Here is a 16,674-nt window from a genome sequence, read left to right on the forward strand (position 1 = left end):
TAAAGGAAAGTGTTTGAAAACATGAATTGAGAGGGAAAGGAGACAGAAGAGAAGGCATGGGTTCCAGTATTACCATGAAATTTGTGTGTGAGAATATATATCTATCCCCTTACAAGTATACAGAACTTTCTCTGCATTTTAGTTTAAAATTTTTTCTTCCTTTGAAAAAGCAAACATGGATATGGCATTTTTTTAGTGTCAATCTAAATCTGGGAATAAATTTACATGGTCCCAAAATTGTGAAATCAGCTAAACAACTTTTATTAGGGGAAAAAGTCCATCTTAAACACATCTAGTGGCTCAATGTAGTCTGTGTCAGTTTGAGCAGGATACAATCTGAGGACTCATCCCACACCTTCCCAGCCAAACAGATTTGCTGTTCTGAGACAACTGCGTTGCCCATCACCAACAATTCTAGGTGGAGCTTTACACAGAACTGTATGAGAGTGAGCCCCAGGCTCAGAGCAAGAGATGCTTTTCTACAGACAGAGGTGGCAAAATGATTCTTCTCAGCCTATTGTGGACAGTGATGGCCATTTTCCTTGGTAGAGACAGTGGCTGATAGTGAGGCTGAGAAGAGTCTAGAATTGGGGGAGATAGTAGGGAATGGCAGAGGAGATGAACAATGGTCAACTGTAACAAACACTCCAGGAAAATAAGAAGGAAGAGGAAAGGAATCAAACTTTGATACCATCTTGACTGAATGTTGAACTCTTGCCCTAGAAGTTCTTGGCAACTCCCTGATTGTTCAGCTCAAAAGATCAATCTTATTATTTCTTCTGTCTACAGGATCCAGCATGTCCCAGAAGTCATTCAATCTTAACCACCAACATTTAGGCAGGATGGCAAGATTGTACAACTAGGCAATTCAGATGACACCAGGGCTGTATATTATGTTTTGTATTGGTACAAAAGGCCTTTTGGTGAGGAGATGGTTTCCCCAATTCTTAGCACACAGATGCAGAAATCAGTTCAACACAGGGTTGATATTCTGTGAACTTCCAGAAAGCAACTAAAACTATCAGGCTCACAGCTAGAAGACTCTGCAACACATTTCTGTTGTCTCAGGGAGCCTACTGCAAAAATGAAATATTATGGAAGAGCCTTACAAAAAGCCAAGAAGTCAACCTGAGACAATTGCCTATTCCAATATTCTCAGGGAAGATTCACAAACCCTACCCAGACATTTGTTAGCCGTTAGTGGTTTAGGTGCATAAGATAAGATCCAGACAGGAAATTGATGAATTCATTCTAGGAAGCACTTTCTTACAGCTGGTTCAGAGATCACACAGGACCACATATGAAAACCATACTCCTCAGATATCATCGTATTTCTATTTCATCCCATGGGGTAGCCATAAAAAAATGCAACATATGAAAGAAAGCATTTTAAAATTATACTTGATTGTTCCAGATTTTATATCTGTTCAACTCAGTCTTTTGGGGAGAATACCATGGAAGACACCAGGAAAAAATAAGCAGATAAAAAAGAGGTTTATATACTGGAATGCCTAGCCAGATACTGCCTTCCTATATACGGGAAGACTGGCCAGAGAAACGCAACCTCAGCTGAAATTATAGACTGCAGTCTATTGGACCATGTAGAATAGTAGCCCATTCTGAATCAGACATATTTTCCTATCTCCTTGGCCACGTTTCACTCTAACCCTTACCAACTCCAGTTTGGCTCAGCCGCCCTTTGATTCTCATGCTCCCTGCAGCTGGGTCTGCTGATTGGGGTCCCCCTACAGACACATGCCCATCAGAAGCCGTGGTTAACCACAACTGGGGAGGTTGTATGTGATGAGGCCCTGCTACTGATGCTAAGGTCTGAAGCTGATCTTGCAGCCACCTGACTAATTCATGAAAGCAACAGAAATGAGCCTGCCGTTTCTAAACCACAGCATTCCTTTCTTCAGTCACCTACTTCCCAGCTGTTTTACTTGAGTCCACAGGACTAGTCTTTTAACTCTGATGAGTCATTTACCTTGCCTGTCTGTGCTGCGGGAATGCAGAGACAGCCTCAAGATGAGGATGGAGCTAGAAGTCCAGGATGGGGTACTTTAAAAGAGAGAGATTCCTTTTTAACATAACCAAAATAATATTAATAATTTCTACAAATTAATAGTAGTTCAAGTAGCTAGGTTTCTAGTGGCTCCTGAAGCAATAAGATTTTTTCAAGAAAACTTTGATACTTAATTTAAAGGTGGTTTTATTGTAGAACCCTCTGTTTCCAGGTCTTCTACATGCTTCTTTTTATTCCTACAGGTAACGTGGCTGGATACCTCTGTCAGAGCCATATTTGGCTGAGCAAACCACCATTCTTACTCTTATATTATCTTCTCTTAATCTTTTATCTGCATGGAGTTTTACCTGAAATGATGTTTATTCATGTGCTTCTATTCACCAGGTATTACTGTGAGGAGGCTGATGAAAAGGAATACCTCTTATTAATATTTTTATCAACCCAAGATTTGTCATACATGCTGCTACTGTAAATGCAGGGGCTTCTGGGAGGGTCCATTGTGAGACTGGGGAGGGAAGAGGGTCGTTCTGGTTCTCTTCAATTTTCCTGTAGAGACTCTAGAAACAAAAGGTAAATTCTGCAAATGACCCAGTAACCCATCTTCATTGTGTCAACTGTGGTGAGTGACCAAAAAAATGATGCAGGGCACAGTCCTTCAATCCTGAATGTCTGGGAGAGAAAAACGGCTATTATAACCTGAGTTATACGGATGGGGCTTTGAATTATTTCTCTTGGTACAAGAAGGAAGCAGAGAAAGACTCTACTCTTCTAATAGATTCATTCAAATGTGGACAGAAGATTCACGGTACTGTTGAATAAAACGTTCAATGTGTCTCCTTGCGTATCGCAGCCGCTCAATCAGGAGACTCAGCCTTGTGCTTCTGTGCAGCAAACACACAGGCCCTGTGTGCAGGGGGGCTCCAGTCAGACGCTTTGTCCTTGACCAGGTTTCAGGTTAGAATGGCTTGCCTTAATGTGCTTGTTTCCAACTGGAAATGAATGCAGAGATCTAATCATTGTGATTATTAGAATTTCAGTTATCAAAAAGCTCAAGACAAACTACTACAATTTATGCTAACTCCAACATGATCTACAGGAGAAGTAATGGTGTTTTAAGCAGATACGTAAACTGTGGAGATAACCTCACTGGGATATTTGAGATTCTCTCATTGAAATCATAAACCTCCCATAATGTGCCAAGGAGATCTAAAACTCTTCTGGGTGACAATTCAGAAAAAGGTGGCCTTCAGGAAAAAGAAGATCATTATAAAATCAACACGTGATTATTATAAACATTTCAAAAATATAATTGAACAATCAAAATCATTCAAAATTTCACCACCCAAAGATGATCATTTAGTATAAGTATTTTCAATCTAGGTGTGTCTTGTTTGTATGCCTTATTGCTTTAATTCATATCACATACATTTATTTATATCAATTTAATAAATAAATATATATTTATCATGTAACATTTATATCAAATGTCCTCTGTAAAGTCCATCTTCAGAGTATAGGTGTTTGGTTATAAAAGGTACAAATCAAGTAGCAATCAGAGGAATTCCTGCAAAGCTTTTTGCATTGCAACTGTTCTACATTCAAGAAATATTTACTGACTGTCTACTCTGTGCAAGACATGGCTTTTGGTTCTAAAGATTGAGCAGAATGAACAGAAAGGGGTGGCAACATTTAACTCTGTTCTGCCTCTCTTCTCTGAGGGATTTCTGCTCACCAGAAATACCAGGGAAATTTTTTGGTGAGAGTGTACACCCTGGGTTCAGTGACACTATTTAAGAGTTCTGCGATTTTGCCCCCAAATACCATCAATTCTTTCATACCTCTTAGGTCTGTATATACATCAGCTAGAGTATGAACTGTTTTGGTTTTTCCCTATATTCTTTTGGGAAAGGAAAATAATAATCATCTTAAATGAACCTTTCAAATTAGAGAAAAAAAGCTCACCAACTCTATTATAAGTCAAAAAAAAAAAACCCACAATATTTATAAAGGATGGTTAAGAGTATTGAAAATATTTTGAATACAAATTCATCTTGGATTTTTGAATAGGTAATGAATACACATAGTATAAAATAATAATTACACCAAAGGAAATATAGTAAAAAGCAACGTTTCCTCTCATCTTTATTCCTACTATCCTCAGAAGCCCAGTAAAATCACTGTTAAAATTAAAATTTCCCTTGAGTCTTTAGTCTTTTAATTGTTGAGTTATAAGAGTTCTTTACATATTTTGGGTACTTGATCCTTAACAGGTATATGATTTGCAAATACTTTCTCCTATTCTGTGTATTGTCTTTTTCACTTTCTTGATAGTATTTTTTGAAGGAGAACAGTTTTTAATTTTGATAAAGTCTAATTTAACTATTTTTTTTTAGTTACTTGAAATTTGATGTCATATTTTAAAACCATTGCCTAATCCAAAGTCTCAAAGATTTACTTCTATGTTTTCTTCTAAGAGTTTTAGAGTTTCGGTCTTCACATTAAGGTCATTGATAGATTTCATGTTACTTTTTAATATGGTGGGAGGTAGAGATATAACTTCATTCTTTTGCATATGTATAACAAGACATTTGAACCAAAGAAAAACTAACCAAAAGAAAGTTGAGTAGCTATACTAATATCAGATAAAGTAAACATTAAACCAGGAATTATTACTAGAGATACTGAGCAACACTTCAAATTGATTAAGAACACAATCTACCAGGAAGAGAGAACGATTCTAATTTTATATGCGCTTAATAGCATAGCTTCCAAATACATCAAACATAAATCAGTAGAGTTAATCAGTAGAGTTAAACTAGTAGAATTTGTTGATTTAAAAATCAATAAACAAATATACAACTACAGTGGCAGGCCTTAATACACATCTTTCAGTAGGCAAGTAGAGAAGATATGACCAAGAAAATCAATATTCTTTACCAATTTATGTATATAGCATACTTTGCCCACAAACAACAGGATACATATTCTTCTCAAATGCACATGGAATATTTGCCAAAGTTGACTCTATTCTGGACCTTAAAGCAAACTTTAATCATTTTGGAGGATTTTAATCATTCAGATTATAGTCCCTGGTCACAATTGTATCGATCATGAATTCAATAACAAAAAGATAATTAACTTATTCCTGTGTCTTTCTAGACATAATAGCCCTTTTTCAAATGTATTGCCACAGAAAAAAGAGACAAGACAGTGGTTTTGGGTAGGGTAGATGTTCCAGACTCTGAACAGGCCAGTGTAACATCCTACTTATGAACTTTACTTCCCATTTGGGGGCAGAAGCTTCTAATAGCCCCAGGAACTCTGCACTCAGGCACTCAGAGGAGGGCTTGTCTCTGGACTTGAGAGAGAATAAGAGAAATTTCAACCAAGAGAAGAATATCTATCATGCTCTACCCTGGCCTGCTGTGGGCATTCCTGGCCTCTTTTGGCTTCAGTACGTGTGGCCCTAAACATGGGGCCTCAGCTTCTTCTTAGAGCTAAAGGACAGGACTGTGCAAGTTGTAACTGGTGGGGGTATTAAGAGGGAAGAGATGTGGGAAAATGAAACACCGTGTGATTCTTTTCACTGTCTCTGTGTCCTAAATGAATCTAGTCCTCATGGTCCATCTAGACATTTCAGAGGATCAACTGTCTTCTCCTTTTCCACAGGATCCATCATGGCTCAGAAAGTAACCCAAGTTCAGACCATAATAACAAGGCAGGAATGAGAAGCCGTGACCATGGACTGCAAGTATGAAATCAGTTGGAACAGTTACTATGCTTTGTACTGGTACAAACTGCCTCCCAGCGGAGGGATGGTTTTCCTTATTTATCAAGATTATTATAAGCCAAGTGCAAAGCAGGACCGCTTCTCTGTGAACTTTCAAAGCACAAAAAAATTCATCAGCCTCACTATCTCTTCCTTACAACTGGCAGACTCGGCGACGTACTTCTGCGCTCTCTGGATCCCACGGTAACAGAAATAACAGTGGAAGATAATCAAAAAGCTTAGAGCCCCATAACGTCAGCCACTTGCTCAGAGGCTTAGGAAAAACCCAGGAACCACAGACAGGAAGAAGGCAGGCACCGTGGAAGCACAGTTGAGACCTTCTAATGTAAACTCTCCTTCTATAAAACATGTTCCCATATTTGATCTCAGTGTATAAAACCACATTCTTCCCTGAGATTCCCAGGTGTTATGTTGATATCTTGGGTTTTCAACTTGTTCCTAAACAACTAGATTGAATGAACCTGTTTATTTCAGGAAACTAAGGAGTAGTTTTCTACTTCTCATCTTGAATGGTTAGATTCTGAGATATGAAATAGCACCAAAAATAATTTTCCCTTCCATTACCAAGCTGATTTTTATAGTTTTTCAAATATAACTCATTTTATTAATACATGCATAAATTGTATAAATACATGAACTTAATTTTATGTGTTTTAATACATAAATATATGATGACTCTTACTGGACTCAGATAGATAAGAAGGTAACTAATCTTTTGAAAGAGCTGTATTGTGAAAAGCAGCTTTGACTAAAACAAACTATGAGCATTAGATTTTCAAAGTAATTCTTCAGCTTTTAAGAAACTCAAGCAGAGAATGGGCTAAGAAATCTATCCCCCAAAGAAGGCACAGCCCTTAACATGTGGCCAAAGCAGATAATTAAAGAAGAATATTCCAAATGACTGAGCCAAAGAATGTGAAAAACAATGAGCAAGAGAGTTCCTTGCATAAAGCACAGTCGCAGTCTCAACACAACGGGGTAAGGAATGCCATAACTATGCCTCCTGGGATCATAGACTAGCTTCAAACCAACACTGTATGTCTCTCTTCATTCTCTTTTCAAGAGAACCTTGTACGACATAACCCTGTAACTGTTCCACAACTGCATACTGAGTGTGTGCAGCAGACAGTTTACTTTTGTTTATTTTGTTTGTTTCTTTTCTGCTTGTTTTTCTTCAAAGATCTTTAGACCAAGAGGAGCCAGATCAAGACCAGAGAAAGACTATAGGAGATCAATCTGACATTCTTACTTTGAACAGGAGTCACTGAAAAGGGATCCTTAGTTGTTTCCCTTGGAGAAGGAGCACCTGTCTTCTGCATGGGAAGACAAGAGGAAATGAATTCTTGGTTACAAGTCCGAAGGCTGACTGTGGACTGTTTATCAGTATCCAGTTGCCCTTTCCTTCAAACAACCCAGGAGAACTGCGTGCCTCCTGAAGATTCACATGGCCTTCTGACTCTCTTTGGCCAAAGAAATGTGAGTAGAAGTGTCATGTGTCATTTCATGATAGAGACATTTAATTACTAGCTTAACTTTCAACCTCTGCTTTCTCGGACTGTGTTGACTGTTGAATTGTGTATTGATATGGAGGTTAAAACATTAGTTATCCCTTGTAGTATAGCTGACATGGGGAATCAAGTGATTCAAAATGAACTATGTATGTGCAAGATCTAAACAACTGTTTATTTAAGCTATTGAGATTTTGAGTTTGACTATTGGTTACTATGACACCATAACCTATCATAACATGACTGGTGCACCAAAAATAGAGCAAACATTTTACAGGGGCACAACAATCTTAACACCAAAGCCTGAATAAAGAAATGTTTTCAAATTTATAGGATAACCTCACTCAATGAACATAAATTCAAAACTTCTAAACAAAATATTTGCAAAAAGAATCGGCAGTTTATACAAAAGGATATCACAACCAAGTTGGGTTTTATGCAATGCTTATTTAACATTTTAAATCGATCAAAGTACTAGTGCACATTAATAAAACCATCATTTCATCATCTCGATAGTTACACAAAAGTATTTGATGTATAAAAAACATTTACACATAATAAAGAAATAAATTACCAGCAAATTAGGAATAAAAGAAAAACTTTCTCATTCTGATAAAGAGTGTGTGCTACAAACATAAAAGAAAAAAACATGCTTCATGATGAAATGTTCAATGCCTTCTTTCAAGGAAGCCAAATAGCACTATTTCTATTAAACAGTGTACTGGAGGTCCTAGCCAGTGTTTGAAAGGAAAGAAAAAGAAATAAAAGTTTTAATAACTAGAAATCAAGTAATATAATTAATATTAGTCTCGGATTTGATTGTGATATAGACAATCCACAAAAACCTACAAATATATTACATTACTAAAGCAGTTTAGCAATAGGATATTTAAAATTAAATTTTGTATGCAAGCAACTAGAAATTAGAAATGATACTTTTAAAAATAATTAAAATAATACAACTGCAAAATACTTAGGAACAAATATTTTTTAAATGATTTACAAGACGTCAGCACAGAAATACATAAAACCCAAATTTTTCAAAAATGAAGATATAAATAAGTGTGAGAATATACCATGTCCATGAATTAGAAAATGTATAATGCAAAAATGTCAATTCTCACCTTTGGCAAATAAATTCTATGAAATCTCCAATAGTCTCAGCAGTCTTTGTGTGTGTGTGTACAGAAAACCAATCCTAAAATATATACGAAAAAAACATTCAAGAATATTCTACACACTCTGAAAGACAAAGAACAAGGAGGAGGACTTCCTCTAGCTAATATTAAGCCTATGAAATTAAAACCGTGGTATGAATTAAAGAATAGACAAGTAGACAGAGATCGTTGACTAAAAATGTCCCATTTGCATTTCATATCAACTCTCCATTTTTCCCCTGCCTCAAGAGGCTGATCTGAATGGATCACATCAATACAGCTCCTTTTCCCTCTGGATTCTAGTGGATTTCTGCCAATGAGGAGTCCCCTGCAGAAATATGAAAGAGGTAACTGAGTGAGGTCAGGGTACATATCCCTTGTTCCCTTCTTGAGGGATCCCTTTGAGTAGGTTGCATCATTTGTTCAAAGATTGTAGCTCCCTTCAAGTTGGCTGTCTATGTGACCATCTCCTTTCAGCTTCTGATATGCACTACTTTCTGTCTATACTTTGGACCTAGGGAAAGTAAGAGCTCCATTGGCCTACAGCTAATAAGGTTGGAATGCAGTCACTTCCTGGGTATCTTATAGAGGAAGAAGTCTTAAAATTCAGGGAAATGGAAGTGTTGCAATAGAATTTATAAGTGCAATCTGATAATATGCTTGCCAACCATAGTCCCTGGGAATCCCAGAAGACACTCCCTTCACCAATGTATCAAGAAATTTATTGTTGAGTAAGTCACCATAATCCTTAAAATGTTACTTGGAGACAATTTATGTGGGGTGAAGATGATGGGGACAGGAGTGAGCACAGAAAGAGGATATTGCTGTATAAGTTGCTTCCCAGAGTTCAATTGGCATTATAGGATCTTGGGGTGATAGATGGCAGTTTTTAACAGAGAGAAGGTAAGTGATATACCAAAATAAATGACAGGGAAAGAGTCTTAATCAGAGTGTCTTAACCTTCAGAGATCTGCTGACAGAGCTAATTAATCACGGAGTATCTAGAAATGAGAGAAAGGGGCAACTTACTGAGGTCCTCTGTATATCTTCTAGATTTGCTGCCAGGGTGGGAGTGGAAACATAACTTGATTTGCTATAGTGGGGATCCATAGCCTCCTTATTCAGTCTCCAGAACTAAGCCAACTAAGAGGCCTACACACCCCCTCAACTGAGAAGAAGTTTAAGCCCATTCGAAAAAGACTACAAAACAACACCACGTTTTCCAAAGACAGAAAAATTGAAACTCTTATAGGCTTATTATATTGTTGCTAGGAATATAAAATTGTGCCACTACTTTGAAAAATGTTTTAGTATTTTTTATAATGTTAACCATACAGACACTATTTGGTCTAACAATTGCATTCTTAGCTTTTTACGCAAAAGAAATAAAAAAGTGTGTTCACAGAAATATTTGTACTGAAATATTCATAGCAGTTTTTTAAAAAAATAGCCCATAACTGGAACTAACTCAAACATCCATCAAGTGAATTGAATGCTACTCAGTAAGAAATGGAAATGAAATACTTACATATATAGTTACATGGATGCATTCTCAGAGCATTATACTGAGAAAAGGAAGCCAGTTGAGAAGAGTTGCACTGCATGTTTCCATTTATTTGAAACTCTAAGAAAGATACATTTAATTTATATTAAGACAAAGTAGATCAGTGGTTGCCAGGATTCTGGAGTTGGGAAGACTGACTGAGAAGGGGCACGGAGGGATATTTTGGGTGAAATAATCCTTCTATATCTTGATTTAGACAATAGTTACAAGAGTCTATATTTCAAAACGTTGTATTTCACAAGACTTAAAATGATTTTATTGTAGTGCACCTAATTTATTCCTCAATAATATTGATTTAAAAACAAATGACTCAATAAAAATGGTGAGATATTGCTGCACACCAACTAGAAAGTCTAAACTTAAAAAGAAAGACTATACCAAGTAATGGAGAGAATGATTTGCTGACTCTCAAAGGCTAAAACCAAGGTTGCAAATTGATAATAACACTTAGGAAAACTGTTTACACTACCTTAAAAATTTGAATCTGTTCATACTTAATGACTCAGACATGGTAGATATACAGATCAATAGAATAGAATTCAGTGCCCCCAAATAAATCTATACATTTATGATCAACTGATTTTTGACAAGGGGAAAGAATAGTGTTTTCAACAACTGCAGATATACATGTAAAAGAATGAAGCTGTACTCTTTCTTTATACCATACACAAAAGATTAATTCAAAATGAATCCAAACCCAAATATAAGCTCTAAAACTATAAAACTTTTAGGAGAAACATAGGAGTAAATCTTTGTGACATTTAGTAAGGCAAAGCTTTCTTAGATATGACCTCAAAAGCACAAGTGACCAAAGATAAAATGAATAAATTGGACTTTATCAAAATTAAAATTTCTGTGCTTCAAAGAATACAATTAAGAAGTTGAAAAGACAGGCCATAAAATGGAGAAAATGTTTGCAAATCATATGTCTCATAAGGGACTTGTAACTAAAACATACAAAAAACTTTACAACTCAACAATTTGAAGTAAAACTCAATTTTAAATGAGCCAAATATTTGACTAGATATTTCTTCAGAGAAGATATGCAAATGTCCAATAAGCACATGAAAAGATGCTCAACACGGTTCACTATCAAGGAAATACTAATCAAAACCACAGGAACATACTACTTCACAGCCACTAAAGATAGCTTAATCAAAAAGACAAAAAGTAACAAGTGTTGGCAAGAATATAAAAAAATAGAACCGTCTGAAACTTTTATGAATGTGTAAAATGGTGCAGCCACTTTAGAAATGATCTGGAAGTTCCTCAAACCATTAAACAGAGAGTTATCATATGATGCAACAATTCTACTCCTAGGTACATACCCAAGAGAAATGAAAATATATGTCCACACAAAACGTTATCCATGAATGTTCATAGCCAAAAGGTGGAACTAACACAAATGCCCATCAACTGACAAACTGACAGATGAAATGTGGTATAGCCATGCAATGGATTATTATTGGGCAATATAAAGTAATGAAGTACCGATGCAGGCAACTATGGATGAGCCTTGAAAACCTTACGGTAAATGAAAAAAGTCTCTCAAGGGCCCACATATATATATCCCATTTATATGAAATGTCCAAAATGAGAAAACCTATAGAGACTGCTATGGTCTGAATGTTTGTGTCCCCCCAAAATGCATAAGTTGAATGCTAACCCCTAAAGGTGATGGTATTAAGATGTGGGGCTTTTGGGATTAACGATCCTATAAAAGAGGCTCCAGAGTGATCCCTTGCCCCTTCCACCGTGTGAGGACACAGCAGGAAGGCAACATCTATAAACCCAAAAGCAGGCCCTCACTAGACTCCAAATCTGCCAGTGCTGATCTTGGACTTCCAAACCTCCAGAACTGTGAGTAGTAAATTTCTGTTTATCAGCTACCCAGTCTGTGCTAATTTGTGTGTGTGTGAGGAAGATTGGCCCTGAGACAACATCTGTTGCCAATCTTCCTCTCTTTGCTTGAGAAAGATTGTCACTGAGCTAACATCTGTGCCAATCTTTCTCCATTTTATGTGAGATGCCTCCACAGCATGGCTTGACCAGCAGTGTTAAGTCCACACACAGGATCTGAATCTGTGAACCCCAAGGCGGGCTGCTGAAACAGAGCACATGAACCTAACCACTACACCACCTATGCTAATTTGTTATAGCAGAGAGAGTGAACTAAGACAGTGACAAAGTAGATTAGTTGTTGCCTCAGAGGAGTTTCAAGGGGGGAAATGATGAGTGACTGCTAATGGGTGTGGGTTCTTTTTGCGGATCAAGAAATGTTCTAAAATTGATTGTGGTGATGGTTGCACAACTATGCAAATATACTGAAAAACATTAAATCCTATGCTTTAAAGGAGTGAATTATACTTTTTTTTTTTTTTTTTGGAAGATTAGCCCCAAGCTAACTACTGCCAATCCTCTTTTTGCTAAGGAAGACTGGCCCTGAGATAACATCTGTGCCCATCTTCGTCTACTTTGTATGTGGGACACCTACCACAGCATGGCATGAAGGCGGTACCATGTCTGCACCCGGGATCCGAACCCGGGATCTGAACCGGTGAACCCCGGGCCCCCGAGAAGCAGAACGTGCGAACTTAACCGCTGCTCCACTGGGCTGGCCCCTATGATGTGTGCATTGTATCTTAATGAAGGCATTATATAAAGACAAACAAGTCATCCAAAAAGTTCCACAGTCTTTATTGTTCTCTGGACTCATCTAGAGTCTGTATACCATGTGAACCTAGCAGTAACCAGTACTAGATAAAAAGTCATAAGGTTGGTCTGACTTTTGCATTATATAACTAGATAACGGCTCTTACGTTTCATATTTCTTTTAGAAATCCCAATATTTCTTTCATTTATATATTTACACCAGCCGTGAATTACTGTTACTTTATATTTGGGCAATAATAGATGCACACTGAATGTTTATTAAATTAATTATGACTACATGACCACCAGGCCATGGACTGCCATGTTCTCGTAACCAGGCTTTCCTTCTTCTAGATTTGGGAATTTTTTTTCTTTTTTTGGAGGAAGAGTAGTGAGAGTTGGTGTGATATCTATTTGAATTTCATCCACAGGTCTAATCTTGCATTTTCCTTCACTGCTGGATACTTTTGTTCAAATTGTTCTCTAGAAAATTAGAAGCTTTTATTCAGAATAATTTTAATATTCATTCAATAAGACTTCTCCCAGTAAATATTAATTAATACATTCATCCAACAAATTATTATTAAGTGCTTAGTCTGTGCCAAATTCTATACTAAATAATGAATAATGTTGGCTTTGGGAACTGCCTTCAAACATGGGAAGCACAAGATACTATGGAAAATAAAAGTAATTTTATTGAGGAGGAGTTTAGAACTATTTCTGTGAGAAAAACATCACAGAAATAGTTATAAAATTGCCAAGTGACTGAATATAATTCAGCTTTTAATCTTGGGGTATTGCAGTAGGAAGCTCTTCACTGAGCCTTGCCACTAGAGGGAGGTAGCAAATTTGAGACATTTATCTTGAGACCTGAAACACAACCCTGAAAGATTGCTGCCTGACTTGGTTCTGAGTTCTAAGTAAAGGAGTTCTTAAGTACAGTGACAAGAGGGGTGTTAGAGCTGAAAACGGAAGCTCCTTCCAGGGTGAGAGGGAGATTATCCTTGTTGTGCAAAGAAATTACTTTCATCCCCTTCATCAGTGTGTATTTCATAATCTCACACTGAGTGTATGCACAGTTTCAAGGACAGGGATAAGCCCCTTCCCAAATGCAGAGCAGAGACCTGACCCCACATGGGAAGAAAAGAGAGAGATAATTAAGGGTTTAATTTTAACTGTCCAAATATTTGTTCCTTTATGGGAGTAATAAGCTTAGTGATCGTAGCAGAGAAAGATGAGTAATATTCATTTTATTCTATCCCATTTTGTTAATAATAAGCACTTTTGTGAATAACCAGATAAATTCCCTTATGTTTATTTCCACTTCTCTTGTAAAATGGCTTAGGACAATTTCCCTTTCCAAACCTTCTCTTCCCATTTCTTCCTTCTCTTCTTTTCTCCTTAGCAACATCAGTGCACGCCATACTTAGGTGTTGTCACGGAGATGAGAAAATACGCGTTAAAGAGGGAACAGGGATAAGTACCATCCAATTCATTGGTTCCTGAATCAAGGTCAGAGGCATCCAAAAATGTCCATCTGGAAGATGCTAAAGGCATCATTCCAGGAGCCAGTGTAGGAGACCTAAATACCAGGCAGCTTGGCTTTAAGACTGGATTTTACTTTTATCTTTTCCCATCAGACTGAGCATTGCAATATTATACAACTATGAAGTTATTTTTGTCATGTATGTTGCATATATTTGCTTCTACAGTGTAATTGATTTTTAACTTAGTTTACAGTTATTTTTTTTCACCAGAAAGAAGTTTCTAACTTTTGAAGTTAAATTGCTTATTACTTCTCCTGAGATTTACTTGCACTGGCTGGGAATATAGATAGGACTTCTTTTCTCCCCTTTACAGTCCAGGGTTCAACAAAGGTTTCTTGTATAGAGGGACATTTAATACCAACTCTGTGTAATATCAAACTACCAATTAATGGTGGGTTTTGGCTTGTACCACAAATGAGGGATAGTAATCTCTTTGTGGATGATTTAACTCACTCAGACTCATTCAGACATAGATTATTTGAGTTTGAACCTTGAAAACGATCTCAGTGTAAACGTTCCACATTAGGGCTAGACATTGGGAAACCATTCTTATCCCCTATTTAAATTTACGTTTAATCCTGGAGGTGGAAGTGGAACCAACCAAGAAACTGCTTGGACTTTACCTGATGCTTAACTGGGGAGCACCAAAATTGGAAGCTGCCTTATATAGAGCTGTGCTAGTGGCTGATATGTTGTTGCTTGGGACCTCCCTCAACCTAACACAAGGAACGGATCCTGAGCTCTGAGGCCTGGAACCTCAGACTGCACTTGGACTATGAGATCAGTGGCAGGAATAACTATTCTCCTAACTTTGAGTGAGTAATCTGGCTGTAAGATAAGATGATTTTCACAGATAAAGATAAAGGGCAGGTATCTGCTGCTTCTACTTCCTCCACTGTGTTTTATCAAACTACTTGAAATAATTTGCATCTATATGTTTTTGTATGTGTCTATGTGTTTCTCTAGAGAGTCTGAGCTCACTCTGTGAGGCTGTTGGTATCCACTACTCATAGAAGATCCCCTGAGTCTTGCAGCTCTCAGACAGTAAGGAGTTTTGGGTTCATTGAGGCCAAGGGTTTTGGAAGACATCAATTTGTCTTTGGCCATGTAGCTCTGTAAAACTAAATAATAAATACCAGTAATATTTCTCTTGTCCTGTGCAACACACATTAAATTACTCAAGTATGGGGAACAGCTGGACAGAGGCGTTCTGGGAGTGCCTGTGAACCTGACCTTAGATGCACCTAAATTTGACAATCCAGAGCTCCTCTGCTGTTTCTCAACCCCTAAGGTATCGTGAGTGATACTACAACCACACAGGAAAATGTAATGTGGAGACTGAAGAAGAGCCTGTGCACCATCTCTGTAGCTGCTCCACAATCAGGGAAAGTGAGTACATACATTGGTATCGACAGATTCCCCACCAGGGTCCAGAGTATGTGATTCAAGGTCTAAAAAGCAATGTGACCAATGGAATGGCCTCTTTGACCATCACAACAGTCAGAAAGTCCAGTACCTTGATCCTGCCCCAGGTCACCCTGAGAGACACCGCTGTGTACTGCATTGTGAGAGAGGCACATTGGGACAGATGGGGCTGCATCTTTACCACGTCTCCCTGGTGGGTGAAGAGAAGCAGTAGCAGCCAATCAGAGAGACCATTGCACCAGGATGAGCAGAAACCCAAGAGAAGAAGAAAACTAAAGGAGGAAAATAGGATAAGGAATAAAGAGAAGACAGTGAGGGCATCAAGGAGGAATGAAAAGAACAAAGAGGATGAGGAAGAAGAGCTTACATTAGTGGAGGGATGAGAAGCTTGTGAGGAAACTAAGACTCACAATTGAAATCCTGCAATAAACGGGAAAATGAGAATTTGCCATGGCTTTTTGTTTTCAGTTTTCCCAAAGATTTTCTCCCTTTGGACCCAGGGAAGTGCCCAGGCTCTGGATATTGCATCACATTAGTCCTTCTAACCTCTTAAAAATTGAAATGAATTTTAGAAACTGATCTATTCGCCCTTGAGAAAAATTTGAAATTTTCTTTGTTGCTTATCTGTAGCATATACACTTGAGATAAAGACAATTTGGGGTAAGAAGTAAAAAGTGGGCAGATATGTGGATATTAATTTCATTTTTTAAGTATATGTTAAAATATTTTTATTATTCCACACATCTCTTCTCACTGTAAAAGACTCAAGATATTAATTACGTAAGTAGGTAATGTAAAACCTGAAAGCCCCAAACTGACTCTCCCCACCTCCATTCCATTTCCTCTTCAACTCCTGTAGTCACCCATTTTGGCAGTTTGGAGTGTGTCCTGCCACTCACGTTCCTTTTCATTTACATGGATACTCATGGAAATATCTATATAATTTTCTTACATAAATTGCAACATATCTTGAGGATTTTTCTTCAACTTCTCTTTATATTTTTA

The sequence above is a fragment of the Equus przewalskii genome, chromosome 1 (assembly GCF_037783145.1).
Source record: "Equus przewalskii isolate Varuska chromosome 1, EquPr2, whole genome shotgun sequence".
Taxonomy (NCBI): domain Eukaryota; kingdom Metazoa; phylum Chordata; class Mammalia; order Perissodactyla; family Equidae; genus Equus; species Equus przewalskii.